The sequence below is a fragment of the Schistocerca nitens genome, unplaced genomic scaffold, assembly GCF_023898315.1.
Source record: "Schistocerca nitens isolate TAMUIC-IGC-003100 unplaced genomic scaffold, iqSchNite1.1 HiC_scaffold_352, whole genome shotgun sequence".
Lineage (NCBI taxonomy): Eukaryota > Metazoa > Arthropoda > Insecta > Orthoptera > Acrididae > Schistocerca > Schistocerca nitens.
This window is the reverse complement of record NW_026045886.1, coordinates 132,961-159,111: the sequence shown is the minus strand read 5'-3', so window position 1 is coordinate 159,111 and position 26,151 is coordinate 132,961. Positions and strand designations below refer to the sequence as shown.

Genomic DNA, 26,151 nt, shown 5'->3' with positions numbered 1-26,151 from the left:
GAAGCGAATCTGCTGCAGGCGCCCTGCCCGCCAGCACATCCGAACGCTTTGCCACGCTGCTTCCAGGGCGAGGCACCGTAACTAGACGCAGGATTGACTTCCGCTGAGAAGTCCACCCTTTCGTGTTCGGCATGGTGGGAAACGAATTCTGAAATTAGAACTACTTAGTGAGGCTGGCGGTGGCGAGTATTCCTGTGTGCCTCCCTGGCGCAGTGGGCAGCGCGTGTCCTCTTCTTACGGGCGTACGTTCGATCCTCACCTCAGCCATCTCATTTTCTCTCCACGACGGTGAAACGCACAGCATAGCTTTTGCGAGGTAAGGCCGTATATGCCGTTTATTACCACCTAGGCTTCTTTGCGTCAACGTGAGAGTGTTTGTTTCCAGTTATTACTAATTACAGTTTTGCTAGTTGCACTCGAGACTGAAAGCGATGTGTTGTGTAGTATGACTTGGGCGGCGGACAGAGTTCAGCGTTGGCGCCAGATTCGGCAGTAAAGTTGCGTGCAGGAGAAGTATTTCTGGAAGCAAACACACGTAGTGGATCCTTGAAGTATGTCCGGTATGGTCTAGTGGCTAGGATACCTGGCTTTCACCCAGGAGGCCCGGGTTCGATTCCCGGTACCGGAATGTGAATTTTCTGGGCTGGGATGAGGAAACGTTTCACGGCCGTTTTTCGTCTTCGTGGTGTTGCTGCTCTGGGTTCCATGTATAAGGTGAGAGAAAGTCAAGAAAAAGAGATACATGCTCACGTGAATGGCGGACCGCTTAGAAGGAAGAGGAGATGGTTTTGGACTGCTGATGCGACAGTGTTGCGTGGCCCGTTAGCTCAGTGGGCTATAGCGTCGTGCTAGTAACACGGTCATGGGTTCGATCCCTCCACAGGCCATTCCATTTTCTTCGCTAATAGGAAATGCAGTCTCCTGCGAGACTCTGCGAGGCAGATTCCAAAACTACCTGCACATCGAGCTACAAGTCTGAACGTTTCACTCAGTTGTCGTCAACGGCCGGCTCCCTTTCGATTAATGAAGTTAAGCAGAGGTGGGCGTGGCTAGTGATTAGATGGGTGATGGGCGGGAACTCTGCGTGCTATTGGACCTTTCCACTTTCACCCCCACCCTCCCCCTTTTGTGTTACAGTGTTGTTGTGCTATGATGCGTCCCTCAGCAATTTAAATTTTGGATCATATGTTCGTTAACGTAATTTAAAGAGCTTGTTTGCCAAAAAGAGCGCAAGTTAAGTGCCAGAACGACTTTGGCAATAACACAACCGTACGAATCCACAGAGAATTTCTCAAATATCGTAGATAACACCGTAGCGAAGCAGTGAGATTTCCGAAATTTGTAAATGAAAATTTAGCTTTTCGTATTGAAAAGGAAAGGTACTCTTGATTACCTTATTTCTCGCAGCCGATTGTCGTACTTCTCCTGTCATATCGGCCCCACTGCCGAGCGGCAGCGAGCGGCAGTCGAGCAAAGTCGGGCCAAGTCGACACACGATGAAGTGAAATCAACTGAAGGACCCACCCACTTAGCTGGAACGAGGCGAGAGACGAGCAGATACTACTTGTGCCGCGACACTTGGCAATTTCGAGGATCGCATGGTGTTGAACACACACTATTGCGCTAGGCAAAAATGACAATGCTCCTGCGGTGGCCGAGAATCGAACCCGGATCAACTGCTTGGGAAGCAACCATGCTGACCGTTACACCACCACCGCACTGCGCTGCAGGCTTCGTGTGTCGTGATCCGTTGCCGCCCCTGCTGCCACCAGAGGCCGAAGCGAATCTGCTGCAGGCGCCCTGCCCGCCAGCACATCCGAACGCTTTGCCACGCTGCTTCCAGGGCGAGGCACCGTAACTAGACGCAGGATTGACTTCCGCTGAGAAGTCCACCCTTTCGTGTTCGGCATGGTGGGAAACGAATTCTGAAATTAGAACTACTTAGTGAGGCTGGCGGTGGCGAGTATTCCTGTGTGCCTCCCTGGCGCAGTGGGCAGCGCGTGTCCTCTTCTTACGGGCGTACGTTCGATCCTCACCTCAGCCATCTCATTTTCTCTCCACGACGGTGAAACGCACAGCATAGCTTTTGCGAGGTAAGGCCGTATATGCCGTTTATTACCACCTAGGCTTCTTTGCGTCAACGTGAGAGTGTTTGTTTCCAGTTATTACTAATTACAGTTTTGCTAGTTGCACTCGAGACTGAAAGCGATGTTTGTGTAGTATGACTTGGGCGGCGGACAGAGTTCAGCGTTGGCGCCAGATTCGGCAGTAAAGTTGCGTGCAGGAGAAGTATTTCTGGAAGCAAACACACGTAGTGGATCCTTGAAGTATGTCCGGTATGGTCTAGTGGCTAGGATACCTGGCTTTCACCCAGGAGGCCCGGGTTCGATTCCCGGTACCGGAATGTGAATTTTCTGGGCTGGGATGAGGAAACGTCTCACGGCCGTTTTTCGTCTTCGTGGTGTTGCTGCTCTGGGTTCCATGTATAAGGTGAGAGAAAGTCAAGAAAAAGAGATACATGCTCACGTGAATGGCGGACCGCTTAGAAGGAAGAGGAGATGGTTTTGGACTGCTGATGCGACAGTGTTGCGTGGCCCGTTAGCTCAGTGGGCTATAGCGTCGTGCTAGTAACACGGTCATGGGTTCGATCCCTCCACAGGCCATTCCATTTTCTTCGCTAATAGGAAATGCAGTCTCCTGCGAGACTCTGCGAGGCAGATTCCAAAACTACCTGCACATCGAGCTACAAGTCTGAACGTTTCACTCAGTTGTCGTCAACGGCCGGCTCCCTTTCGATTAATGAAGTTAAGCAGAGGTGGGCGTGGCTAGTGATTAGATGGGTGATGGGCGGGAACTCTGCGTGCTATTGGACCTTTCCACTTTCACCCCCACCCTCCCCCTTTTGTGTTACAGTGTTGTTGTGCTATGATGCGTCCCTCAGCAATTTAAATTTTGGATCATATGTTCGTTAACGTAATTTAAAGAGCTTGTTTGCCAAAAAGAGCGCAAGTTAAGTGCCAGAACGACTTTGGCAATAACACAACCGTACGAATCCACAGAGAATTTCTCAAATATCGTAGATAACACCGTAGCGAAGCAGTGAGATTTCCGAAATTTGTAAATGAAAATTTAGCTTTTCGTATTGAAAAGGAAAGGTACTCTTGATTACCTTATTTCTCGCAGCCGATTGTCGTACTTCTCCTGTCATATCGGCCCCACTGCCGAGCGGCAGCGAGCGGCAGTCGAGCAAAGTCGGGCCAAGTCGACACACGATGAAGTGAAATCAACTGAAGGACCCACCCACTTAGCTGGAACGAGGCGAGAGACGAGCAGATACTACTTGTGCCGCGACACTTGGCAATTTCGAGGATCGCATGGTGTTGAACACACACTATTGCGCTAGGCAAAAATGACAATGCTCCTGCGGTGGCCGAGAATCGAACCCGGATCAACTGCTTGGGAAGCAACCATGCTGACCGTTACACCACCACCGCACTGCGCTGCAGGCTTCGTGTGTCGTGATCCGTTGCCGCCCCTGCTGCCACCAGAGGCCGAAGCGAATCTGCTGCAGGCGCCCTGCCCGCCAGCACATCCGAACGCTTTGCCACGCTGCTTCCAGGGCGAGGCACCGTAACTAGACGCAGGATTGACTTCCGCTGAGAAGTCCACCCTTTCGTGTTCGGCATGGTGGGAAACGAATTCTGAAATTAGAACTACTTAGTGAGGCTGGCGGTGGCGAGTATTCCTGTGTGCCTCCCTGGCGCAGTGGGCAGCGCGTGTCCTCTTCTTACGGGCGTACGTTCGATCCTCACCTCAGCCATCTCATTTTCTCTCCACGACGGTGAAACGCACAGCATAGCTTTTGCGAGGTAAGGCCGTATATGCCGTTTATTACCACCTAGGCTTCTTTGCGTCAACGTGAGAGTGTTTGTTTCCAGTTATTACTAATTACAGTTTTGCTAGTTGCACTCGAGACTGAAAGCGATGTGTTGTGTAGTATGACTTGGGCGGCGGACAGAGTTCAGCGTTGGCGCCAGATTCGGCAGTAAAGTTGCGTGCAGGAGAAGTATTTCTGGAAGCAAACACACGTAGTGGATCCTTGAAGTATGTCCGGTATGGTCTAGTGGCTAGGATACCTGGCTTTCACCCAGGAGGCCCGGGTTCGATTCCCGGTACCGGAATGTGAATTTTCTGGGCTGGGATGAGGAAACGTTTCACGGCCGTTTTTCGTCTTCGTGGTGTTGCTGCTCTGGGTTCCATGTATAAGGTGAGAGAAAGTCAAGAAAAAGAGATACATGCTCACGTGAATGGCGGACCGCTTAGAAGGAAGAGGAGATGGTTTTGGACTGCTGATGCGACAGTGTTGCGTGGCCCGTTAGCTCAGTGGGCTATAGCGTCGTGCTAGTAACACGGTCATGGGTTCGATCCCTCCACAGGCCATTCCATTTTCTTCGCTAATAGGAAATGCAGTCTCCTGCGAGACTCTGCGAGGCAGATTCCAAAACTACCTGCACATCGAGCTACAAGTCTGAACGTTTCACTCAGTTGTCGTCAACGGCCGGCTCCCTTTCGATTAATGAAGTTAAGCAGAGGTGGGCGTGGCTAGTGATTAGATGGGTGATGGGCGGGAACTCTGCGTGCTATTGGACCTTTCCACTTTCACCCCCACCCTCCCCCTTTTGTGTTACAGTGTTGTTGTGCTATGATGCGTCCCTCAGCAATTTAAATTTTGGATCATATGTTCGTTAACGTAATTTAAAGAGCTTGTTTGCCAAAAAGAGCGCAAGTTAAGTGCCAGAACGACTTTGGCAATAACACAACCGTACGAATCCACAGAGAATTTCTCAAATATCGTAGATAACACCGTAGCGAAGCAGTGAGATTTCCGAAATTTGTAAATGAAAATTTAGCTTTTCGTATTGAAAAGGAAAGGTACTCTTGATTACCTTATTTCTCGCAGCCGATTGTCGTACTTCTCCTGTCATATCGGCCCCACTGCCGAGCGGCAGCGAGCGGCAGTCGAGCAAAGTCGGGCCAAGTCGACACACGATGAAGTGAAATCAACTGAAGGACCCACCCACTTAGCTGGAACGAGGCGAGAGACGAGCAGATACTACTTGTGCCGCGACACTTGGCAATTTCGAGGATCGCATGGTGTTGAACACACACTATTGCGCTAGGCAAAAATGACAATGCTCCTGCGGTGGCCGAGAATCGAACCCGGATCAACTGCTTGGGAAGCAACCATGCTGACCGTTACACCACCACCGCACTGCGCTGCAGGCTTCGTGTGTCGTGATCCGTTGCCGCCCCTGCTGCCACCAGAGGCCGAAGCGAATCTGCTGCAGGCGCCCTGCCCGCCAGCACATCCGAACGCTTTGCCACGCTGCTTCCAGGGCGAGGCACCGTAACTAGACGCAGGATTGACTTCCGCTGAGAAGTCCACCCTTTCGTGTTCGGCATGGTGGGAAACGAATTCTGAAATTAGAACTACTTAGTGAGGCTGGCGGTGGCGAGTATTCCTGTGTGCCTCCCTGGCGCAGTGGGCAGCGCGTGTCCTCTTCTTACGGGCGTACGTTCGATCCTCACCTCAGCCATCTCATTTTCTCTCCACGACGGTGAAACGCACAGCATAGCTTTTGCGAGGTAAGGCCGTATATGCCGTTTATTACCACCTAGGCTTCTTTGCGTCAACGTGAGAGTGTTTGTTTCCAGTTATTACTAATTACAGTTTTGCTAGTTGCACTCGAGACTGAAAGCGATGTTTGTGTAGTATGACTTGGGCGGCGGACAGAGTTCAGCGTTGGCGCCAGATTCGGCAGTAAAGTTGCGTGCAGGAGAAGTATTTCTGGAAGCAAACACACGTAGTGGATCCTTGAAGTATGTCCGGTATGGTCTAGTGGCTAGGATACCTGGCTTTCACCCAGGAGGCCCGGGTTCGATTCCCGGTACCGGAATGTGAATTTTCTGGGCTGGGATGAGGAAACGTCTGACGGCCGTTTTTCGTCTTCGTGGTGTTGCTGCTCTGGGTTCCATGTATAAGGTGAGAGAAAGTCAAGAAAAAGAGATACATGCTCACGTGAATGGCGGACCGCTTAGAAGGAAGAGGAGATGGTTTTGGACTGCTGATGCGACAGTGTTGCGTGGCCCGTTAGCTCAGTGGGCTATAGCGTCGTGCTAGTAACACGGTCATGGGTTCGATCCCTCCACAGGCCATTCCATTTTCTTCGCTAATAGGAAATGCAGTCTCCTGCGAGACTCTGCGAGGCAGATTCCAAAACTACCTGCACATCGAGCTACAAGTCTGAACGTTTCACTCAGTTGTCGTCAACGGCCGGCTCCCTTTCGATTAATGAAGTTAAGCAGAGGTGGGCGTGGCTAGTGATTAGATGGGTGATGGGCGGGAACTCTGCGTGCTATTGGACCTTTCCACTTTCACCCCCACCCTCCCCCTTTTGTGTTACAGTGTTGTTGTGCTATGATGCGTCCCTCAGCAATTTAAATTTTGGATCATATGTTCGTTAACGTAATTTAAAGAGCTTGTTTGCCAAAAAGAGCGCAAGTTAAGTGCCAGAACGACTTTGGCAATAACACAACCGTACGAATCCACAGAGAATTTCTCAAATATCGTAGATAACACCGTAGCGAAGCAGTGAGATTTCCGAAATTTGTAAATGAAAATTTAGCTTTTCGTATTGAAAAGGAAAGGTACTCTTGATTACCTTATTTCTCGCAGCCGATTGTCGTACTTCTCCTGTCATATCGGCCCCACTGCCGAGCGGCAGCGAGCGGCAGTCGAGCAAAGTCGGGCCAAGTCGACACACGATGAAGTGAAATCAACTGAAGGACCCACCCACTTAGCTGGAACGAGGCGAGAGACGAGCAGATACTACTTGTGCCGCGACACTTGGCAATTTCGAGGATCGCATGGTGTTGAACACACACTATTGCGCTAGGCAAAAATGACAATGCTCCTGCGGTGGCCGAGAATCGAACCCGGATCAACTGCTTGGGAAGCAACCATGCTGACCGTTACACCACCACCGCACTGCGCTGCAGGCTTCGTGTGTCGTGATCCGTTGCCGCCCCTGCTGCCACCAGAGGCCGAAGCGAATCTGCTGCAGGCGCCCTGCCCGCCAGCACATCCGAACGCTTTGCCACGCTGCTTCCAGGGCGAGGCACCGTAACTAGACGCAGGATTGACTTCCGCTGAGAAGTCCACCCTTTCGTGTTCGGCATGGTGGGAAACGAATTCTGAAATTAGAACTACTTAGTGAGGCTGGCGGTGGCGAGTATTCCTGTGTGCCTCCCTGGCGCAGTGGGCAGCGCGTGTCCTCTTCTTACGGGCGTACGTTCGATCCTCACCTCAGCCATCTCATTTTCTCTCCACGACGGTGAAACGCACAGCATAGCTTTTGCGAGGTAAGGCCGTATATGCCGTTTATTACCACCTAGGCTTCTTTGCGTCAACGTGAGAGTGTTTGTTTCCAGTTATTACTAATTACAGTTTTGCTAGTTGCACTCGAGACTGAAAGCGATGTTTGTGTAGTATGACTTGGGCGGCGGACAGAGTTCAGCGTTGGCGCCAGATTCGGCAGTAAAGTTGCGTGCAGGAGAAGTATTTCTGGAAGCAAACACACGTAGTGGATCCTTGAAGTATGTCCGGTATGGTCTAGTGGCTAGGATACCTGGCTTTCACCCAGGAGGCCCGGGTTCGATTCCCGGTACCGGAATGTGAATTTTCTGGGCTGGGATGAGGAAACGTCTGACGGCCGTTTTTCGTCTTCGTGGTGTTGCTGCTCTGGGTTCCATGTATAAGGTGAGAGAAAGTCAAGAAAAAGAGATACATGCTCACGTGAATGGCGGACCGCTTAGAAGGAAGAGGAGATGGTTTTGGACTGCTGATGCGACAGTGTTGCGTGGCCCGTTAGCTCAGTGGGCTATAGCGTCGTGCTAGTAACACGGTCATGGGTTCGATCACTCCACAGGCCATTCCATTTTCTTCGCTAATAGGAAATGCAGTCTCCTGCGAGACTCTGCGAGGCAGATTCCAAAACTACCTGCACATCGAGCTACAAGTCTGAACGTTTCACTCAGTTGTCGTCAACGGCCGGCTCCCTTTCGATTAATGAAGTTAAGCAGAGGTGGGCGTGGCTAGTGATTAGATGGGTGATGGGCGGGAACTCTGCGTGCTATTGGACCTTTCCACTTTCACCCCCACCCTCCCCCTTTTGTGTTACAGTGTTGTTGTGCTATGATGCGTCCCTCAGCAATTTAAATTTTGGATCATATGTTCGTTAACGTAATTTAAAGAGGTTGTTTGCCAAAAAGAGCGCAAGTTAAGTGCCAGAACGACTTTGGCAATAACACAACCGTACGAATCCACAGAGAATTTCTCAAATATCGTAGATAACACCGTAGCGAAGCAGTGAGATTTCCGAAATTTGTAAATGAAAATTTAGCTTTTCGTATTGAAAAGGAAAGGTACTCTTGATTACCTTATTTCTCGCAGCCGATTGTCGTACTTCTCCTGTCATATCGGCCCCACTGCCTAGCGGCAGCGAGCGGCAGTCGAGCAAAGTCGGGCCAAGTCGACACACGATGAAGTGAAATCAACTGAAGGACCCACCCACTTAGCTGGAACGAGGCGAGAGACGAGCAGATACTACTTGTGCCGCGACACTTGGCAATTTCGAGGATCGCATGGTGTTGAACACACACTATTGCGCTAGGCAAAAATGACAATGCTCCTGCGGTGGCCGAGAATCGAACCCGGATCAACTGCTTGGGAAGCAACCATGCTGACCGTTACACCACCACCGCACTGCGCTGCAGGCTTCGTGTGTCGTGATCCGTTGCCGCCCCTGCTGCCACCAGAGGCCGAAGCGAATCTGCTGCAGGCGCCCTGCCCGCCAGCACATCCGAACGCTTTGCCACGCTGCTTCCAGGGCGAGGCACCGTAACTAGACGCAGGATTGACTTCCGCTGAGAAGTCCACCCTTTCGTGTTCGGCATGGTGGGAAACGAATTCTGAAATTAGAACTACTTAGTGAGGCTGGCGGTGGCGAGTATTCCTGTGTGCCTCCCTGGCGCAGTGGGCAGCGCGTGTCCTCTTCTTACGGGCGTACGTTCGATCCTCACCTCAGCCATCTCATTTTCTCTCCACGACGGTGAAACGCACAGCATAGCTTTTGCGAGGTAAGGCCGTATATGCCGTTTATTACCACCTAGGCTTCTTTGCGTCAACGTGAGAGTGTTTGTTTCCAGTTATTACTAATTACAGTTTTGCTAGTTGCACTCGAGACTGAAAGCGATGTTTGTGTAGTATGACTTGGGCGGCGGACAGAGTTCAGCGTTGGCGCCAGATTCGGCAGTAAAGTTGCGTGCAGGAGAAGTATTTCTGGAAGCAAACACACGTAGTGGATCCTTGAAGTATGTCCGGTATGGTCTAGTGGCTAGGATACCTGGCTTTCACCCAGGAGGCCCGGGTTCGATTCCCGGTACCGGAATGTGAATTTTCTGGGCTGGGATGAGGAAACGTCTGACGGCCGTTTTTCGTCTTCGTGGTGTTGCTGCTCTGGGTTCCATGTATAAGGTGAGAGAAAGTCAAGAAAAAGAGATACATGCTCACGTGAATGGCGGACCGCTTAGAAGGAAGAGGAGATGGTTTTGGACTGCTGATGCGACAGTGTTGCGTGGCCCGTTAGCTCAGTGGGCTATAGCGTCGTGCTAGTAACACGGTCATGGGTTCGATCACTCCACAGGCCATTCCATTTTCTTCGCTAATAGGAAATGCAGTCTCCTGCGAGACTCTGCGAGGCAGATTCCAAAACTACCTGCACATCGAGCTACAAGTCTGAACGTTTCACTCAGTTGTCGTCAACGGCCGGCTCCCTTTCGATTAATGAAGTTAAGCAGAGGTGGGCGTGGCTAGTGATTAGATGGGTGATGGGCGGGAACTCTGCGTGCTATTGGACCTTTCCACTTTCACCCCCACCCTCCCCCTTTTGTGTTACAGTGTTGTTGTGCTATGATGCGTCCCTCAGCAATTTAAATTTTGGATCATATGTTCGTTAACGTAATTTAAAGAGGTTGTTTGCCAAAAAGAGCGCAAGTTAAGTGCCAGAACGACTTTGGCAATAACACAACCGTACGAATCCACAGAGAATTTCTCAAATATCGTAGATAACACCGTAGCGAAGCAGTGAGATTTCCGAAATTTGTAAATGAAAATTTAGCTTTTCGTATTGAAAAGGAAAGGTACTCTTGATTACCTTATTTCTCGCAGCCGATTGTCGTACTTCTCCTGTCATATCGGCCCCACTGCCTAGCGGCAGCGAGCGGCAGTCGAGCAAAGTCGGGCCAAGTCGACACACGATGAAGTGAAATCAACTGAAGGACCCACCCACTTAGCTGGAACGAGGCGAGAGACGAGCAGATACTACTTGTGCCGCGACACTTGGCAATTTCGAGGATCGCATGGTGTTGAACACACACTATTGCGCTAGGCAAAAATGACAATGCTCCTGCGGTGGCCGAGAATCGAACCCGGATCAACTGCTTGGGAAGCAACCATGCTGACCGTTACACCACCACCGCACTGCGCTGCAGGCTTCGTGTGTCGTGATCCGTTGCCGCCCCTGCTGCCACCAGAGGCCGAAGCGAATCTGCTGCAGGCGCCCTGCCCGCCAGCACATCCGAACGCTTTGCCACGCTGCTTCCAGGGCGAGGCACCGTAACTAGACGCAGGATTGACTTCCGCTGAGAAGTCCACCCTTTCGTGTTCGGCATGGTGGGAAACGAATTCTGAAATTAGAACTACTTAGTGAGGCTGGCGGTGGCGAGTATTCCTGTGTGCCTCCCTGGCGCAGTGGGCAGCGCGTGTCCTCTTCTTACGGGCGTACGTTCGATCCTCACCTCAGCCATCTCATTTTCTCTCCACGACGGTGAAACGCACAGCATAGCTTTTGCGAGGTAAGGCCGTATATGCCGTTTATTACCACCTAGGCTTCTTTGCGTCAACGTGAGAGTGTTTGTTTCCAGTTATTACTAATTACAGTTTTGCTAGTTGCACTCGAGACTGAAAGCGATGTTTGTGTAGTATGACTTGGGCGGCGGACAGAGTTCAGCGTTGGCGCCAGATTCGGCAGTAAAGTTGCGTGCAGGAGAAGTATTTCTGGAAGCAAACACACGTAGTGGATCCTTGAAGTATGTCCGGTATGGTCTAGTGGCTAGGATACCTGGCTTTCACCCAGGAGGCCCGGGTTCGATTCCCGGTACCGGAATGTGAATTTTCTGGGCTGGGATGAGGAAACGTCTGACGGCCGTTTTTCGTCTTCGTGGTGTTGCTGCTCTGGGTTCCATGTATAAGGTGAGAGAAAGTCAAGAAAAAGAGATACATGCTCACGTGAATGGCGGACCGCTTAGAAGGAAGAGGAGATGGTTTTGGACTGCTGATGCGACAGTGTTGCGTGGCCCGTTAGCTCAGTGGGCTATAGCGTCGTGCTAGTAACACGGTCATGGGTTCGATCACTCCACAGGCCATTCCATTTTCTTCGCTAATAGGAAATGCAGTCTCCTGCGAGACTCTGCGAGGCAGATTCCAAAACTACCTGCACATCGAGCTACAAGTCTGAACGTTTCACTCAGTTGTCGTCAACGGCCGGCTCCCTTTCGATTAATGAAGTTAAGCAGAGGTGGGCGTGGCTAGTGATTAGATGGGTGATGGGCGGGAACTCTGCGTGCTATTGGACCTTTCCACTTTCACCCCCACCCTCCCCCTTTTGTGTTACAGTGTTGTTGTGCTATGATGCGTCCCTCAGCAATTTAAATTTTGGATCATATGTTCGTTAACGTAATTTAAAGAGGTTGTTTGCCAAAAAGAGCGCAAGTTAAGTGCCAGAACGACTTTGGCAATAACACAACCGTACGAATCCACAGAGAATTTCTCAAATATCGTAGATAACACCGTAGCGAAGCAGTGAGATTTCCGAAATTTGTAAATGAAAATTTAGCTTTTCGTATTGAAAAGGAAAGGTACTCTTGATTACCTTATTTCTCGCAGCCGATTGTCGTACTTCTCCTGTCATATCGGCCCCACTGCCTAGCGGCAGCGAGCGGCAGTCGAGCAAAGTCGGGCCAAGTCGACACACGATGAAGTGAAATCAACTGAAGGACCCACCCACTTAGCTGGAACGAGGCGAGAGACGAGCAGATACTACTTGTGCCGCGACACTTGGCAATTTCGAGGATCGCATGGTGTTGAACACACACTATTGCGCTAGGCAAAAATGACAATGCTCCTGCGGTGGCCGAGAATCGAACCCGGATCAACTGCTTGGGAAGCAACCATGCTGACCGTTACACCACCACCGCACTGCGCTGCAGGCTTCGTGTGTCGTGATCCGTTGCCGCCCCTGCTGCCACCAGAGGCCGAAGCGAATCTGCTGCAGGCGCCCTGCCCGCCAGCACATCCGAACGCTTTGCCACGCTGCTTCCAGGGCGAGGCACCGTAACTAGACGCAGGATTGACTTCCGCTGAGAAGTCCACCCTTTCGTGTTCGGCATGGTGGGAAACGAATTCTGAAATTAGAACTACTTAGTGAGGCTGGCGGTGGCGAGTATTCCTGTGTGCCTCCCTGGCGCAGTGGGCAGCGCGTGTCCTCTTCTTACGGGCGTACGTTCGATCCTCACCTCAGCCATCTCATTTTCTCTCCACGACGGTGAAACGCACAGCATAGCTTTTGCGAGGTAAGGCCGTATATGCCGTTTATTACCACCTAGGCTTCTTTGCGTCAACGTGAGAGTGTTTGTTTCCAGTTATTACTAATTACAGTTTTGCTAGTTGCACTCGAGACTGAAAGCGATGTTTGTGTAGTATGACTTGGGCGGCGGACAGAGTTCAGCGTTGGCGCCAGATTCGGCAGTAAAGTTGCGTGCAGGAGAAGTATTTCTGGAAGCAAACACACGTAGTGGATCCTTGAAGTATGTCCGGTATGGTCTAGTGGCTAGGATACCTGGCTTTCACCCAGGAGGCCCGGGTTCGATTCCCGGTACCGGAATGTGAATTTTCTGGGCTGGGATGAGGAAACGTCTGACGGCCGTTTTTCGTCTTCGTGGTGTTGCTGCTCTGGGTTCCATGTATAAGGTGAGAGAAAGTCAAGAAAAAGAGATACATGCTCACGTGAATGGCGGACCGCTTAGAAGGAAGAGGAGATGGTTTTGGACTGCTGATGCGACAGTGTTGCGTGGCCCGTTAGCTCAGTGGGCTATAGCGTCGTGCTAGTAACACGGTCATGGGTTCGATCACTCCACAGGCCATTCCATTTTCTTCGCTAATAGGAAATGCAGTCTCCTGCGAGACTCTGCGAGGCAGATTCCAAAACTACCTGCACATCGAGCTACAAGTCTGAACGTTTCACTCAGTTGTCGTCAACGGTCGGCTCCCTTTCGATTAATGAAGTTAAGCAGAGGTGGGCGTGGCTAGTGATTAGATGGGTGATGGGCGGGAACTCTGCGTGCTATTGGACCTTTCCACTTTCACCCCCACCCTCCCCCTTTTGTGTTACAGTGTTGTTGTGCTATGATGCGTCCCTCAGCAATTTAAATTTTGGATCATATGTTCGTTAACGTAATTTAAAGAGCTTGTTTGCCAAAAAGAGCGCAAGTTAAGTGCCAGAACGACTTTGGCAATAACACAACCGTACGAATCCACAGAGAATTTCTCAAATATCGTAGATAACACCGTAGCGAAGCAGTGAGATTTCCGAAATTTGTAAATGAAAATTTAGCTTTTCGTATTGAAAAGGAAAGGTACTCTTGATTACCTTATTTCTCGCAGCCGATTGTCGTACTTCTCCTGTCATATCGGCCCCACTGCCGAGCGGCAGCGAGCGGCAGTCGAGCAAAGTCGGGCCAAGTCGACACACGATGAAGTGAAATCAACTGAAGGACCCACCCACTTAGCTGGAACGAGGCGAGAGACGAGCAGATACTACTTGTGCCGCGACACTTGGCAATTTCGAGGATCGCATGGTGTTGAACACACACTATTGCGCTAGGCAAAAATGACAATGCTCCTGCGGTGGCCGAGAATCGAACCCGGATCAACTGCTTGGGAAGCAACCATGCTGACCGTTACACCACCACCGCACTGCGCTGCAGGCTTCGTGTGTCGTGATCCGTTGCCGCCCCTGCTGCCACCAGAGGCCGAAGCGAATCTGCTGCAGGCGCCCTGCCCGCCAGCACATCCGAACGCTTTGCCACGCTGCTTCCAGGGCGAGGCACCGTAACTAGACGCAGGATTGACTTCCGCTGAGAAGTCCACCCTTTCGTGTTCGGCATGGTGGGAAACGAATTCTGAAATTAGAACTACTTAGTGAGGCTGGCGGTGGCGAGTATTCCTGTGTGCCTCCCTGGCGCAGTGGGCAGCGCGTGTCCTCTTCTTACGGGCGTACGTTCGATCCTCACCTCAGCCATCTCATTTTCTCTCCACGACGGTGAAACGCACAGCATAGCTTTTGCGAGGTAAGGCCGTATATGCCGTTTATTACCACCTAGGCTTCTTTGCGTCAACGTGAGAGTGTTTGTTTCCAGTTATTACTAATTACAGTTTTGCTAGTTGCACTCGAGACTGAAAGCGATGTTTGTGTAGTATGACTTGGGCGGCGGACAGAGTTCAGCGTTGGCGCCAGATTCGGCAGTAAAGTTGCGTGCAGGAGAAGTATTTCTGGAAGCAAACACACGTAGTGGATCCTTGAAGTATGTCCGGTATGGTCTAGTGGCTAGGATACCTGGCTTTCACCCAGGAGGCCCGGGTTCGATTCCCGGTACCGGAATGTGAATTTTCTGGGCTGGGATGAGGAAACGTCTGACGGCCGTTTTTCGTCTTCGTGGTGTTGCTGCTCTGGGTTCCATGTATAAGGTGAGAGAAAGTCAAGAAAAAGAGATACATGCTCACGTGAATGGCGGACCGCTTAGAAGGAAGAGGAGATGGTTTTGGACTGCTGATGCGACAGTGTTGCGTGGCCCGTTAGCTCAGTGGGCTATAGCGTCGTGCTAGTAACACGGTCATGGGTTCGATCCCTCCACAGGCCATTCCATTTTCTTCGCTAATAGGAAATGCAGTCTCCTGCGAGACTCTGCGAGGCAGATTCCAAAACTACCTGCACATCGAGCTACAAGTCTGAACGTTTCACTCAGTTGTCGTCAACGGCCGGCTCCCTTTCGATTAATGAAGTTAAGCAGAGGTGGGCGTGGCTAGTGATTAGATGGGTGATGGGCGGGAACTCTGCGTGCTATTGGACCTTTCCACTTTCACCCCCACCCTCCCCCTTTTGTGTTACAGTGTTGTTGTGCTATGATGCGTCCCTCAGCAATTTAAATTTTGGATCATATGTTCGTTAACGTAATTTAAAGAGCTTGTTTGCCAAAAAGAGCGCAAGTTAAGTGCCAGAACGACTTTGGCAATAACACAACCGTACGAATCCACAGAGAATTTCTCAAATATCGTAGATAACACCGTAGCGAAGCAGTGAGATTTCCGAAATTTGTAAATGAAAATTTAGCTTTTCGTATTGAAAAGGAAAGGTACTCTTGATTACCTTATTTCTCGCAGCCGATTGTCGTACTTCTCCTGTCATATCGGCCCCACTGCCGAGCGGCAGCGAGCGGCAGTCGAGCAAAGTCGGGCCAAGTCGACACACGATGAAGTGAAATCAACTGAAGGACCCACCCACTTAGCTGGAACGAGGCGAGAGACGAGCAGATACTACTTGTGCCGCGACACTTGGCAATTTCGAGGATCGCATGGTGTTGAACACACACTATTGCGCTAGGCAAAAATGACAATGCTCCTGCGGTGGCCGAGAATCGAACCCGGATCAACTGCTTGGGAAGCAACCATGCTGACCGTTACACCACCACCGCACTGCGCTGCAGGCTTCGTGTGTCGTGATCCGTTGCCGCCCCTGCTGCCACCAGAGGCCGAAGCGAATCTGCTGCAGGCGCCCTGCCCGCCAGCACATCCGAACGCTTTGCCACGCTGCTTCCAGGGCGAGGCACCGTAACTAGACGCAGGATTGACTTCCGCTGAGAAGTCCACCCTTTCGTGTTCGGCATGGTGGGAAACGAATTCTGAAATTAGAACTACTTAGTGAGGCTGGCGGTGGCGAGTATTCCTGTGTGCCTCCCTGGCGCAGTGGGCAGCGCGTGTCCTCTTCTTACGGGCGTACGTTCGATCCTCACCTCAGCCATCTCATTTTCTCTCCACGACGGTGAAACGCACAGCATAGCTTTTGCGAGGTAAGGCCGTATATGCCGTTTATTACCACCTAGGCTTCTTTGCGTCAACGTGAGAGTGTTTGTTTCCAGTTATTACTAATTACAGTTTTGCTAGTTGCACTCGAGACTGAAAGCGATGTGTTGTGTAGTATGACTTGGGCGGCGGACAGAGTTCAGCGTTGGCGCCAGATTCGGCAGTAAAGTTGCGTGCAGGAGAAGTATTTCTGGAAGCAAACACACGTAGTGGATCCTTGAAGTATGTCCGGTATGGTCTAGTGGCTAGGATACCTGGCTTTCACCCAGGAGGCCCGGGTTCGATTCCCGGTACCGGAATGTGAATTTTCTGGGCTGGGATGAGGAAACGTCTGACGGCCGTTTTTCGTCTTCGTGGTGTTGCTGCTCTGGGTTCCATGTATAAGGTGAGAGAAAGTCAAGAAAAAGAGATACATGCTCACGTGAATGGCGGACCGCTTAGAAGGAAGAGGAGATGGTTTTGGACTGCTGATGCGACAGTGTTGCGTGGCCCGTTAGCTCAGTGGGCTATAGCGTCGTGCTAGTAACACGGTCATGGGTTCGATCACTCCACAGGCCATTCCATTTTCTTCGCTAATAGGAAATGCAGTCTCCTGCGAGACTCTGCGAGGCAGATTCCAAAACTACCTGCACATCGAGCTACAAGTCTGAACGTTTCACTCAGTTGTCGTCAACGGCCGGCTCCCTTTCGATTAATGAAGTTAAGCAGAGGTGGGCGTGGCTAGTGATTAGATGGGTGATGGGCGGGAACTCTGCGTGCTATTGGACCTTTCCACTTTCACCCCCACCCTCCCCCTTTTGTGTTACAGTGTTGTTGTGCTATGATGCGTCCCTCAGCAATTTAAATTTTGGATCATATGTTCGTTAACGTAATTTAAAGAGGTTGTTTGCCAAAAAGAGCGCAAGTTAAGTGCCAGAACGACTTTGGCAATAACACAACCGTACGAATCCACAGAGAATTTCTCAAATATCGTAGATAACACCGTAGCGAAGCAGTGAGATTTCCGAAATTTGTAAATGAAAATTTAGCTTTTCGTATTGAAAAGGAAAGGTACTCTTGATTACCTTATTTCTCGCAGCCGATTGTCGTACTTCTCCTGTCATATCGGCCCCACTGCCGAGCGGCAGCGAGCGGCAGTCGAGCAAAGTCGGGCCAAGTCGACACACGATGAAGTGAAATCAACTGAAGGACCCACCCACTTAGCTGGAACGAGGCGAGAGACGAGCAGATACTACTTGTGCCGCGACACTTGGCAATTTCGAGGATCGCATGGTGTTGAACACACACTATTGCGCTAGGCAAAAATGACAATGCTCCTGCGGTGGCCGAGAATCGAACCCGGATCAACTGCTTGGGAAGCAACCATGCTGACCGTTACACCACCACCGCACTGCGCTGCAGGCTTCGTGTGTCGTGATCCGTTGCCGCCCCTGCTGCCACCAGAGGCCGAAGCGAATCTGCTGCAGGCGCCCTGCCCGCCAGCACATCCGAACGCTTTGCCACGCTGCTTCCAGGGCGAGGCACCGTAACTAGACGCAGGATTGACTTCCGCTGAGAAGTCCACCCTTTCGTGTTCGGCATGGTGGGAAACGAATTCTGAAATTAGAACTACTTAGTGAGGCTGGCGGTGGCGAGTATTCCTGTGTGCCTCCCTGGCGCAGTGGGCAGCGCGTGTCCTCTTCTTACGGGCGTACGTTCGATCCTCACCTCAGCCATCTCATTTTCTCTCCACGACGGTGAAACGCACAGCATAGCTTTTGCGAGGTAAGGCCGTATATGCCGTTTATTACCACCTAGGCTTCTTTGCGTCAACGTGAGAGTGTTTGTTTCCAGTTATTACTAATTACAGTTTTGCTAGTTGCACTCGAGACTGAAAGCGATGTTTGTGTAGTATGACTTGGGCGGCGGACAGAGTTCAGCGTTGGCGCCAGATTCGGCAGTAAAGTTGCGTGCAGGAGAAGTATTTCTGGAAGCAAACACACGTAGTGGATCCTTGAAGTATGTCCGGTATGGTCTAGTGGCTAGGATACCTGGCTTTCACCCAGGAGGCCCGGGTTCGATTCCCGGTACCGGAATGTGAATTTTCTGGGCTGGGATGAGGAAACGTCTGACGGCCGTTTTTCGTCTTCGTGGTGTTGCTGCTCTGGGTTCCATGTATAAGGTGAGAGAAAGTCAAGAAAAAGAGATACATGCTCACGTGAATGGCGGACCGCTTAGAAGGAAGAGGAGATGGTTTTGGACTGCTGATGCGACAGTGTTGCGTGGCCCGTTAGCTCAGTGGGCTATAGCGTCGTGCTAGTAACACGGTCATGGGTTCGATCCCTCCACAGGCCATTCCATTTTCTTCGCTAATAGGAAATGCAGTCTCCTGCGAGACTCTGCGAGGCAGATTCCAAAACTACCTGCACATCGAGCTACAAGTCTGAACGTTTCACTCAGTTGTCGTCAACGGCCGGCTCCCTTTCGATTAATGAAGTTAAGCAGAGGTGGGCGTGGCTAGTGATTAGATGGGTGATGGGCGGGAACTCTGCGTGCTATTGGACCTTTCCACTTTCACCCCCACCCTCCCCCTTTTGTGTTACAGTGTTGTTGTGCTATGATGCGTCCCTCAGCAATTTAAATTTTGGATCATATGTTCGTTAACGTAATTTAAAGAGCTTGTTTGCCAAAAAGAGCGCAAGTTAAGTGCCAGAACGACTTTGGCAATAACACAACCGTACGAATCCACAGAGAATTTCTCAAATATCGTAGATAACACCGTAGCGAAGCAGTGAGATTTCCGAAATTTGTAAATGAAAATTTAGCTTTTCGTATTGAAAAGGAAAGGTACTCTTGATTACCTTATTTCTCGCAGCCGATTGTCGTACTTCTCCTGTCATATCGGCCCCACTGCCGAGCGGCAGCGAGCGGCAGTCGAGCAAAGTCGGGCCAAGTCGACACACGATGAAGTGAAATCAACTGAAGGACCCACCCACTTAGCTGGAACGAGGCGAGAGACGAGCAGATACTACTTGTGCCGCGACACTTGGCAATTTCGAGGATCGCATGGTGTTGAACACACACTATTGCGCTAGGCAAAAATGACAATGCTCCTGCGGTGGCCGAGAATCGAACCCGGATCAACTGCTTGGGAAGCAACCATGCTGACCGTTACACCACCACCGCACTGCGCTGCAGGCTTCGTGTGTCGTGATCCGTTGCCGCCCCTGCTGCCACCAGAGGCCGAAGCGAATCTGCTGCAGGCGCCCTGCCCGCCAGCACATCCGAACGCTTTGCCACGCTGCTTCCAGGGCGAGGCACCGTAACTAGACGCAGGATTGACTTCCGCTGAGAAGTCCACCCTTTCGTGTTCGGCATGGTGGGAAACGAATTCTGAAATTAGAACTACTTAGTGAGGCTGGCGGTGGCGAGTATTCCTGTGTGCCTCCCTGGCGCAGTGGGCAGCGCGTGTCCTCTTCTTACGGGCGTACGTTCGATCCTCACCTCAGCCATCTCATTTTCTCTCCACGACGGTGAAACGCACAGCATAGCTTTTGCGAGGTAAGGCCGTATATGCCGTTTATTACCACCTAGGCTTCTTTGCGTCAACGTGAGAGTGTTTGTTTCCAGTTATTACTAATTACAGTTTTGCTAGTTGCACTCGAGACTGAAAGCGATGTTTGTGTAGTATGACTTGGGCGGCGGACAGAGTTCAGCGTTGGCGCCAGATTCGGCAGTAAAGTTGCGTGCAGGAGAAGTATTTCTGGAAGCAAACACACGTAGTGGATCCTTGAAGTATGTCCGGTATGGTCTAGTGGCTAGGATACCTGGCTTTCACCCAGGAGGCCCGGGTTCGATTCCCGGTACCGGAATGTGAATTTTCTGGGCTGGGATGAGGAAACGTCTGACGGCCGTTTTTCGTCTTCGTGGTGTTGCTGCTCTGGGTTCCATGTATAAGGTGAGAGAAAGTCAAGAAAAAGAGATACATGCTCACGTGAATGGCGGACCGCTTAGAAGGAAGAGGAGATGGTTTTGGACTGCTGATGCGACAGTGTTGCGTGGCCCGTTAGCTCAGTGGGCTATAGCGTCGTGCTAGTAACACGGTCATGGGTTCGATCCCTCCACAGGCCATTCCATTTTCTTCGCTAATAGGAAATGCAGTCTCCTGCGAGACTCTGCGAGGCAGATTCCAAAACTACCTGCACATCGAGCTACAAGTCTGAACGTTTCACTCAGTTGTCGTCAACGGCCGGCTCCCTTTCGATTAATGAAGTTAAGCAGAGGTGGGCGTGGCTAGTGATTAGATGGGTGATGGGCGGGAACTCTGCGTGCTATTGGACCTTTCCACTTTCACCCCCACCCTCCCCCTTTTGTGTTACAGTGTTGTTGTGCTATGATGCGTCCCTCAGCAATTTAAATTTTGGATCATATGTTCGTTAACGTAATTTAAAGAGCTTGTTTGCCAAAAAGAGCGCAAGTTAAGTGCCAGAACGACTTTGGCAATAACACAACCGTACGAATCCACAGAGAATTTCTCAAATATCGTAGATAACACCGTAGCGAAGCAGTGAGATTTCCGAAATTTGTAAATGAAAATTTAGCTTTTCGTATTGAAAAGGAAAGGTACTCTTGATTACCTTATTTCTCGCAGCCGATTGTCGTACTTCTCCTGTCATATCGGCCCCACTGCCGAGCGGCAGCGAGCGGCAGTCGAGCAAAGTCGGGCCAAGTCGACACACGATGAAGTGAAATCAACTGAAGGACCCACCCACTTAGCTGGAACGAGGCGAGAGACGAGCAGATACTACTTGTGCCGCGACACTTGGCAATTTCGAGGATCGCATGGTGTTGAACACACACTATTGCGCTAGGCAAAAATGACAATGCTCCTGCGGTGGCCGAGAATCGAACCCGGATCAACTGCTTGGGAAGCAACCATGCTGACCGTTACACCACCACCGCACTGCGCTGCAGGCTTCGTGTGTCGTGATCCGTTGCCGCCCCTGCTGCCACCAGAGGCCGAAGCGAATCTGCTGCAGGCGCCCTGCCCGCCAGCACATCCGAACGCTTTGCCACGCTGCTTCCAGGGCGAGGCACCGTAACTAGACGCAGGATTGACTTCCGCTGAGAAGTCCACCCTTTCGTGTTCGGCATGGTGGGAAACGAATTCTGAAATTAGAACTACTTAGTGAGGCTGGCGGTGGCGAGTATTCCTGTGTGCCTCCCTGGCGCAGTGGGCAGCGCGTGTCCTCTTCTTACGGGCGTACGTTCGATCCTCACCTCAGCCATCTCATTTTCTCTCCACGACGGTGAAACGCACAGCATAGCTTTTGCGAGGTAAGGCCGTATATGCCGTTTATTACCACCTAGGCTTCTTTGCGTCAACGTGAGAGTGTTTGTTTCCAGTTATTACTAATTACAGTTTTGCTAGTTGCACTCGAGACTGAAAGCGATGTGTTGTGTAGTATGACTTGGGCGGCGGACAGAGTTCAGCGTTGGCGCCAGATTCGGCAGTAAAGTTGCGTGCAGGAGAAGTATTTCTGGAAGCAAACACACGTAGTGGATCCTTGAAGTATGTCCGGTATGGTCTAGTGGCTAGGATACCTGGCTTTCACCCAGGAGGCCCGGGTTCGATTCCCGGTACCGGAATGTGAATTTTCTGGGCTGGGATGAGGAAACGTCTGACGGCCGTTTTTCGTCTTCGTGGTGTTGCTGCTCTGGGTTCCATGTATAAGGTGAGAGAAAGTCAAGAAAAAGAGATACATGCTCACGTGAATGGCGGACCGCTTAGAAGGAAGAGGAGATGGTTTTGGACTGCTGATGCGACAGTGTTGCGTGGCCCGTTAGCTCAGTGGGCTATAGCGTCGTGCTAGTAACACGGTCATGGGTTCGATCACTCCACAGGCCATTCCATTTTCTTCGCTAATAGGAAATGCAGTCTCCTGCGAGACTCTGCGAGGCAGATTCCAAAACTACCTGCACATCGAGCTACAAGTCTGAACGTTTCACTCAGTTGTCGTCAACGGCCGGCTCCCTTTCGATTAATGAAGTTAAGCAGAGGTGGGCGTGGCTAGTGATTAGATGGGTGATGGGCGGGAACTCTGCGTGCTATTGGACCTTTCCACTTTCACCCCCACCCTCCCCCTTTTGTGTTACAGTGTTGTTGTGCTATGATGCGTCCCTCAGCAATTTAAATTTTGGATCATATGTTCGTTAACGTAATTTAAAGAGGTTGTTTGCCAAAAAGAGCGCAAGTTAAGTGCCAGAACGACTTTGGCAATAACACAACCGTACGAATCCACAGAGAATTTCTCAAATATCGTAGATAACACCGTAGCGAAGCAGTGAGATTTCCGAAATTTGTAAATGAAAATTTAGCTTTTCGTATTGAAAAGGAAAGGTACTCTTGATTACCTTATTTCTCGCAGCCGATTGTCGTACTTCTCCTGTCATATCGGCCCCACTGCCGAGCGGCAGCGAGCGGCAGTCGAGCAAAGTCGGGCCAAGTCGACACACGATGAAGTGAAATCAACTGAAGGACCCACCCACTTAGCTGGAACGAGGCGAGAGACGAGCAGATACTACTTGTGCCGCGACACTTGGCAATTTCGAGGATCGCATGGTGTTGAACACACACTATTGCGCTAGGCAAAAATGACAATGCTCCTGCGGTGGCCGAGAATCGAACCCGGATCAACTGCTTGGGAAGCAACCATGCTGACCGTTACACCACCACCGCACTGCGCTGCAGGCTTCGTGTGTCGTGATCCGTTGCCGCCCCTGCTGCCACCAGAGGCCGAAGCGAATCTGCTGCAGGCGCCCTGCCCGCCAGCACATCCGAACGCTTTGCCACGCTGCTTCCAGGGCGAGGCACCGTAACTAGACGCAGGATTGACTTCCGCTGAGAAGTCCACCCTTTCGTGTTCGGCATGGTGGGAAACGAATTCTGAAATTAGAACTACTTAGTGAGGCTGGCGGTGGCGAGTATTCCTGTGTGCCTCCCTGGCGCAGTGGGCAGCGCGTGTCCTCTTCTTACGGGCGTACGTTCGATCCTCACCTCAGCCATCTCATTTTCTCTCCACGACGGTGAAACGCACAGCATAGCTTTTGCGAGGTAAGGCCGTATATGCCGTTTATTACCACCTAGGCTTCTTTGCGTCAACGTGAGAGTGTTTGTTTCCAGTTATTACTAATTACAGTTTTGCTAGTTGCACTCGAGACTGAAAGCGATGTTTGTGTAGTATGACTTGGGCGGCGGACAGAGTTCAGCGTTGGCGCCAGATTCGGCAGTAAAGTTGCGTGCAGGAGAAGTATTTCTGGAAGCAAACACACGTAGTGGATCCTTGAAGTATGTCCGGTATGGTCTAGTGGCTAGGATACCTGGCTTTCACCCAGGAGGCCCGGGTTCGATTCCCGGTACCGGAATGTGAATTTTCTGGGCTGGGATGAGGAAACGTCTGACGGCCGTTTTTCGTCTTCGTGGTGTTGCTGCTCTGGGTTCCATGTATAAGGTGAGAGAAAGTCAAGAAAAAGAGATACATGCTCACGTGAATGGCGGACCGCTTAGAAGGAAGAGGAGATGGTTTTGGACTGCTGATGCGACAGTGTTGCGTGGCCCGTTAGCTCAGTGGGCTATAGCGTCGTGCTAGTAACACGGTCATGGGTTCGATCACTCCACAGGCCATTCCATTTTCTTCGCTAATAGGAAATGCAGTCTCCTGCGAGACTCTGCGAGGCAGATTCCAAAACTACCTGCACATCGAGCTACAAGTCTGAACGTTTCACTCAGTTGTCGTCAACGGCCGGCTCCCTTTCGATTAATGAAGTTAAGCAGAGGTGGGCGTGGCTAGTGATTAGATGGGTGATGGGCGGGAACTCTGCGTGCTATTGGACCTTTCCACTTTCACCCCCACCCTCCCCCTTTTGTGTTACAGTGTTGTTGTGCTATGATGCGTCCCTCAGCAATTTAAATTTTGGATCATATGTTCGTTAACGTAATTTAAAGAGCTTGTTTGCCAAAAAGAGCGCAAGTTAAGTGCCAGAACGACTTTGGCAATAACACAACCGTACGAATCCACAGAGAATTTCTCAAATATCGTAGATAACACCGTAGCGAAGCAGTGAGATTTCCGAAATTTGTAAATGAAAATTTAGCTTTTCGTATTGAAAAGGAAAGGTACTCTTGATTACCTTATTTCTCGCAGCCGATTGTCGTACTTCTCCTGTCATATCGGCCCCACTGCCGAGCGGCAGCGAGCGGCAGTCGAGCAAAGTCGGGCCAAGTCGACACACGATGAAGTGAAATCAACTGAAGGACCCACCCACTTAGCTGGAACGAGGCGAGAGACGAGCAGATACTACTTGTGCCGCGACACTTGGCAATTTCGAGGATCGCATGGTGTTGAACACACACTATTGCGCTAGGCAAAAATGACAATGCTCCTGCGGTGGCCGAGAATCGAACCCGGATCAACTGCTTGGGAAGCAACCATGCTGACCGTTACACCACCACCGCACTGCGCTGCAGGCTTCGTGTGTCGTGATCCGTTGCCGCCCCTGCTGCCACCAGAGGCCGAAGCGAATCTGCTGCAGGCGCCCTGCCCGCCAGCACATCCGAACGCTTTGCCACGCTGCTTCCAGGGCGAGGCACCGTAACTAGACGCAGGATTGACTTCCGCTGAGAAGTCCACCCTTTCGTGTTCGGCATGGTGGGAAACGAATTCTGAAATTAGAACTACTTAGTGAGGCTGGCGGTGGCGAGTATTCCTGTGTGCCTCCCTGGCGCAGTGGGCAGCGCGTGTCCTCTTCTTACGGGCGTACGTTCGATCCTCACCTCAGCCATCTCATTTTCTCTCCACGACGGTGAAACGCACAGCATAGCTTTTGCGAGGTAAGGCCGTATATGCCGTTTATTACCACCTAGGCTTCTTTGCGTCAACGTGAGAGTGTTTGTTTCCAGTTATTACTAATTACAGTTTTGCTAGTTGCACTCGAGACTGAAAGCGATGTTTGTGTAGTATGACTTGGGCGGCGGACAGAGTTCAGCGTTGGCGCCAGATTCGGCAGTAAAGTTGCGTGCAGGAGAAGTATTTCTGGAAGCAAACACACGTAGTGGATCCTTGAAGTATGTCCGGTATGGTCTAGTGGCTAGGATACCTGGCTTTCACCCAGGAGGCCCGGGTTCGATTCCCGGTACCGGAATGTGAATTTTCTGGGCTGGGATGAGGAAACGTCTGACGGCCGTTTTTCGTCTTCGTGGTGTTGCTGCTCTGGGTTCCATGTATAAGGTGAGAGAAAGTCAAGAAAAAGAGATACATGCTCACGTGAATGGCGGACCGCTTAGAAGGAAGAGGAGATGGTTTTGGACTGCTGATGCGACAGTGTTGCGTGGCCCGTTAGCTCAGTGGGCTATAGCGTCGTGCTAGTAACACGGTCATGGGTTCGATCCCTCCACAGGCCATTCCATTTTCTTCGCTAATAGGAAATGCAGTCTCCTGCGAGACTCTGCGAGGCAGATTCCAAAACTACCTGCACATCGAGCTACAAGTCTGAACGTTTCACTCAGTTGTCGTCAACGGCCGGCTCCCTTTCGATTAATGAAGTTAAGCAGAGGTGGGCGTGGCTAGTGATTAGATGGGTGATGGGCGGGAACTCTGCGTGCTATTGGACCTTTCCACTTTCACCCCCACCCTCCCCCTTTTGTGTTACAGTGTTGTTGTGCTATGATGCGTCCCTCAGCAATTTAAATTTTGGATCATATGTTCGTTAACGTAATTTAAAGAGCTTGTTTGCCAAAAAGAGCGCAAGTTAAGTGCCAGAACGACTTTGGCAATAACACAACCGTACGAATCCACAGA

The 26,151-nt window shown here is 51.1% G+C and overlaps 29 non-coding genes across 29 annotated transcripts; 15 read left to right on the top strand and 14 right to left on the bottom strand.

The window, feature by feature from the left end:
• The first annotated feature begins 556 nt into the window (after positions 1-556).
• On the top strand, positions 557-628 carry Trnae-uuc (transfer RNA glutamic acid (anticodon UUC)). Its single transcript has one exon. It is a non-coding gene; the product is annotated as a tRNA-Glu (tRNA).
• Positions 629-1,646: 1,018 nt separating this feature from the next.
• On the bottom strand, positions 1,647-1,718 carry Trnag-ccc (transfer RNA glycine (anticodon CCC)). The gene has a single exon. It is a non-coding gene; the product is annotated as a tRNA-Gly (tRNA).
• A 614-nt stretch (positions 1,719-2,332) lies between these two features.
• On the top strand, positions 2,333-2,404 carry Trnae-uuc (transfer RNA glutamic acid (anticodon UUC)). The gene has a single exon. It is a non-coding gene; the product is annotated as a tRNA-Glu (tRNA).
• A 1,018-nt stretch (positions 2,405-3,422) lies between these two features.
• On the bottom strand, positions 3,423-3,494 carry Trnag-ccc (transfer RNA glycine (anticodon CCC)). The gene has a single exon. It is a non-coding gene; the product is annotated as a tRNA-Gly (tRNA).
• A 615-nt stretch (positions 3,495-4,109) lies between these two features.
• Positions 4,110-4,181, top strand: Trnae-uuc (transfer RNA glutamic acid (anticodon UUC)). Its single transcript has one exon. It is a non-coding gene; the product is annotated as a tRNA-Glu (tRNA).
• Positions 4,182-5,199: 1,018 nt separating this feature from the next.
• Trnag-ccc (transfer RNA glycine (anticodon CCC)) lies at positions 5,200-5,271 on the bottom strand. Its single transcript has one exon. It is a non-coding gene; the product is annotated as a tRNA-Gly (tRNA).
• Positions 5,272-5,885: 614 nt separating this feature from the next.
• Positions 5,886-5,957, top strand: Trnae-uuc (transfer RNA glutamic acid (anticodon UUC)). Its single transcript has one exon. It is a non-coding gene; the product is annotated as a tRNA-Glu (tRNA).
• A 1,018-nt stretch (positions 5,958-6,975) lies between these two features.
• Positions 6,976-7,047, bottom strand: Trnag-ccc (transfer RNA glycine (anticodon CCC)). The gene has a single exon. It is a non-coding gene; the product is annotated as a tRNA-Gly (tRNA).
• A 614-nt stretch (positions 7,048-7,661) lies between these two features.
• On the top strand, positions 7,662-7,733 carry Trnae-uuc (transfer RNA glutamic acid (anticodon UUC)). Its single transcript has one exon. It is a non-coding gene; the product is annotated as a tRNA-Glu (tRNA).
• Positions 7,734-8,751: 1,018 nt separating this feature from the next.
• On the bottom strand, positions 8,752-8,823 carry Trnag-ccc (transfer RNA glycine (anticodon CCC)). Its single transcript has one exon. It is a non-coding gene; the product is annotated as a tRNA-Gly (tRNA).
• Positions 8,824-9,437: 614 nt separating this feature from the next.
• Positions 9,438-9,509, top strand: Trnae-uuc (transfer RNA glutamic acid (anticodon UUC)). Its single transcript has one exon. It is a non-coding gene; the product is annotated as a tRNA-Glu (tRNA).
• A 1,018-nt stretch (positions 9,510-10,527) lies between these two features.
• Trnag-ccc (transfer RNA glycine (anticodon CCC)) lies at positions 10,528-10,599 on the bottom strand. Its single transcript has one exon. It is a non-coding gene; the product is annotated as a tRNA-Gly (tRNA).
• Positions 10,600-11,213: 614 nt separating this feature from the next.
• Trnae-uuc (transfer RNA glutamic acid (anticodon UUC)) lies at positions 11,214-11,285 on the top strand. The gene has a single exon. It is a non-coding gene; the product is annotated as a tRNA-Glu (tRNA).
• Positions 11,286-12,303: 1,018 nt separating this feature from the next.
• Trnag-ccc (transfer RNA glycine (anticodon CCC)) lies at positions 12,304-12,375 on the bottom strand. Its single transcript has one exon. It is a non-coding gene; the product is annotated as a tRNA-Gly (tRNA).
• A 614-nt stretch (positions 12,376-12,989) lies between these two features.
• Positions 12,990-13,061, top strand: Trnae-uuc (transfer RNA glutamic acid (anticodon UUC)). The gene has a single exon. It is a non-coding gene; the product is annotated as a tRNA-Glu (tRNA).
• A 1,018-nt stretch (positions 13,062-14,079) lies between these two features.
• Positions 14,080-14,151, bottom strand: Trnag-ccc (transfer RNA glycine (anticodon CCC)). The gene has a single exon. It is a non-coding gene; the product is annotated as a tRNA-Gly (tRNA).
• A 614-nt stretch (positions 14,152-14,765) lies between these two features.
• Trnae-uuc (transfer RNA glutamic acid (anticodon UUC)) lies at positions 14,766-14,837 on the top strand. The gene has a single exon. It is a non-coding gene; the product is annotated as a tRNA-Glu (tRNA).
• A 1,018-nt stretch (positions 14,838-15,855) lies between these two features.
• Positions 15,856-15,927, bottom strand: Trnag-ccc (transfer RNA glycine (anticodon CCC)). Its single transcript has one exon. It is a non-coding gene; the product is annotated as a tRNA-Gly (tRNA).
• A 615-nt stretch (positions 15,928-16,542) lies between these two features.
• Trnae-uuc (transfer RNA glutamic acid (anticodon UUC)) lies at positions 16,543-16,614 on the top strand. Its single transcript has one exon. It is a non-coding gene; the product is annotated as a tRNA-Glu (tRNA).
• Positions 16,615-17,632: 1,018 nt separating this feature from the next.
• Trnag-ccc (transfer RNA glycine (anticodon CCC)) lies at positions 17,633-17,704 on the bottom strand. The gene has a single exon. It is a non-coding gene; the product is annotated as a tRNA-Gly (tRNA).
• A 614-nt stretch (positions 17,705-18,318) lies between these two features.
• Positions 18,319-18,390, top strand: Trnae-uuc (transfer RNA glutamic acid (anticodon UUC)). The gene has a single exon. It is a non-coding gene; the product is annotated as a tRNA-Glu (tRNA).
• A 1,018-nt stretch (positions 18,391-19,408) lies between these two features.
• Positions 19,409-19,480, bottom strand: Trnag-ccc (transfer RNA glycine (anticodon CCC)). Its single transcript has one exon. It is a non-coding gene; the product is annotated as a tRNA-Gly (tRNA).
• Positions 19,481-20,094: 614 nt separating this feature from the next.
• On the top strand, positions 20,095-20,166 carry Trnae-uuc (transfer RNA glutamic acid (anticodon UUC)). The gene has a single exon. It is a non-coding gene; the product is annotated as a tRNA-Glu (tRNA).
• Positions 20,167-21,184: 1,018 nt separating this feature from the next.
• On the bottom strand, positions 21,185-21,256 carry Trnag-ccc (transfer RNA glycine (anticodon CCC)). Its single transcript has one exon. It is a non-coding gene; the product is annotated as a tRNA-Gly (tRNA).
• A 615-nt stretch (positions 21,257-21,871) lies between these two features.
• Positions 21,872-21,943, top strand: Trnae-uuc (transfer RNA glutamic acid (anticodon UUC)). Its single transcript has one exon. It is a non-coding gene; the product is annotated as a tRNA-Glu (tRNA).
• A 1,018-nt stretch (positions 21,944-22,961) lies between these two features.
• Positions 22,962-23,033, bottom strand: Trnag-ccc (transfer RNA glycine (anticodon CCC)). Its single transcript has one exon. It is a non-coding gene; the product is annotated as a tRNA-Gly (tRNA).
• Positions 23,034-23,647: 614 nt separating this feature from the next.
• Trnae-uuc (transfer RNA glutamic acid (anticodon UUC)) lies at positions 23,648-23,719 on the top strand. Its single transcript has one exon. It is a non-coding gene; the product is annotated as a tRNA-Glu (tRNA).
• A 1,018-nt stretch (positions 23,720-24,737) lies between these two features.
• Trnag-ccc (transfer RNA glycine (anticodon CCC)) lies at positions 24,738-24,809 on the bottom strand. The gene has a single exon. It is a non-coding gene; the product is annotated as a tRNA-Gly (tRNA).
• Positions 24,810-25,423: 614 nt separating this feature from the next.
• Trnae-uuc (transfer RNA glutamic acid (anticodon UUC)) lies at positions 25,424-25,495 on the top strand. Its single transcript has one exon. It is a non-coding gene; the product is annotated as a tRNA-Glu (tRNA).
• Positions 25,496-26,151: the final 656 nt, after the last annotated feature.